The 2,288-nt window shown below is 35.3% G+C and overlaps 1 non-coding gene across 1 annotated transcript; it reads right to left on the minus strand.

Annotated features, from left to right (window-relative positions):
- Positions 1-886: 886 nt before the first annotated feature.
- LOC121998888 lies at positions 887-993 on the minus strand. Its single transcript, XR_006116675.1, has one exon. It is a non-coding gene; the product is annotated as a small nucleolar RNA R71 (small nucleolar RNA).
- Between the last annotated feature and the right edge of the window lie 1,295 nt (positions 994-2,288).

Here is a 2,288-nt window from a genome sequence, read left to right on the forward strand (position 1 = left end):
GATTGAGGATATAATTGGTAAAATCATATTATATTGATAAGTATCACAAAGAAATCAAATCTCCTAGAACTTTCATAAAACCTAGTTCCTACATTACTTCATATTTCTATTTTCTAGTTGCTTTTAGTACGTGTAATTCTTAGTTGATTATTTAGTTAATTCGCTTTGAGATATCTTTAGTGGTTATAACCAGTCCCTGTGGATACGATATCTTTTATATTATTGACGATGTAACCGTGCACTTGTGGTGATGTAATAAGTTTTTGGTATCGTTGCCGGGGACTGCGTCTATAACATTAGAGATTATCATTTGAGTTAGACTATTTTTCTTTTCTTTCCTCACATCTAACTTGTAACTAGTTTTGTAATTTTGTTCTTTAATTTTTCTTTGCATTCTTTTATTCTTCTTGTTTGTGAATCAAATTCTGTAATCTTGTTCTTGTATGCGAAGATCTAACTTTGTAGGTGATCTATTACCTTTTGATCGCGAAATTGATAGAACCTTTCATAAAAGGTGAACCTCACAAAGACATTTAGAAGAACAAGTACATTCAAATATGGCAAGCAAACCACTTAAAGATTATGCAACACCTTATGCCAGAGGATTTCGTTCTAGCATTACAAGACCCTCTATTGAAGCTAATAATTTTGAGATCAAGCCTGCGATAATCAGTATGATTTAACAGAATCAATTTGGGGGTGGATCACATGAAGATCCTAATCAACACTTGGAAGTTTTTTATGAAATCTGCGGAACTATGAAAATGAATGGTGATCCATCTGAAGCCGTGAGATAGATAATTCACTATCAACAAATAGCATTACCACTTGGGAACAATGTGAGCAATAATTCCTTGATAAATTCTATCCTCCAAGCAAGACTGCTCATATGAGAAATCTTATTGCAAGCTTCAGACAGTCAAACTCATAATCTTTATTTGAAGCATGAGATAGATACAATAATATGCTCAGACAATGCCCACATCATGGATTGGAGAAATGGCTAGTGTTGCATACATTTTATAGCGACATCAATTATCATACTAAGATGTCCTTAGATTCTGCTACTGGAGGGGCACTTATGAATAAAAGTTTGGATGAAGCCGAAGATATCATTGAAAGTGTAGCACAAAATCATCATCAGTGGGCCACAAAAAGAAGTGGAGGCTATTCCTTTTCAAACCCAACTAAAGCATCAAGAAAATTTGATGTGGATGCAATTACTATGATGCCTGCAGAACTGGATGCTCTTACAAAGAAGTTGAAAAATATGGGAGCAAATACTAGCACAGTCAATGCCATAGTATGTTGTTGTGAAACATGTGGAAGTTCTGATCATGCTCAAGACTCATGTCCTTTAGGAGCTATTTCTGCACAAATTAATTAACTTGAGCAATGTGATGCCATTGTCAGTTACAATCAGAGACAGAACAATCCATATTCAAACACATACAACTCTGGATGGAAGAATCATCCAAATTTCTCTTATAGAAATAATCAAGAACAATGACCATCTATGGGGGCTAGACCAAGTTTCCAGCCTGGGCAATAAAATTTTCAACAACAACCTTAAAATTTTCAACAACAGCCTTCTTAGAGCAATCAAATTTCTAGATTAGAGAAAATGATTGAAGAGCTCATCTTGAGTCAAAACAAAATGAAGCAAGAATTAAAGGTGCTAACTCAAAGAATTGATACTTTAGAAAGCACCAGAAAACTCAAGATAGTCAAATTGCCCAAGTAGATTCATCATCTTCAAGAGCGTTAGGACAATTTCTAGGAAAGTCTGATGTTAACCCCATGGAACACTGTAACAGAATAGAACTTAGGAGCAGACGGACCTTGAGTGATCCTCAAGTGACTACTCTAAAAGAGATGAAAATTAAAGAAGAGCTCTCTCCTCCAACACTTGAACCAATTCAGATTCAAGATGAAGAGGAGAGTACTAATAAGTTTGAAGAGACTCTTCCACTTAACCCACAAAGTCAAGTAGTCCATTTTCCTCAAATATTCATCATGTTAAAAAAAGATGAATAATTTGGCAAATTTCTAGATAAAGTTAAAGATATTTGTGTGGAAGTTCCTCTAATTGATGTTATTCAACAAATACCAAAGTTTGCCAAATTCCTGAAGGACGTCATGTCCAATAAGAGGAGGAAAGGAGACATCGAGGCCATAGAACTTACCGAGGAATGCAATGCTTTATTCGAAAAGAACACTTCCCCAAAGCTCAAAGATCCTTACACTATAGGAGTTGAATGTAAGGGATCGGTGGCCGATTAGAAGGG

Source organism: Zingiber officinale, chromosome 6A (genome assembly GCF_018446385.1).
Source record: "Zingiber officinale cultivar Zhangliang chromosome 6A, Zo_v1.1, whole genome shotgun sequence".
Lineage (NCBI taxonomy): Eukaryota > Viridiplantae > Streptophyta > Magnoliopsida > Zingiberales > Zingiberaceae > Zingiber > Zingiber officinale.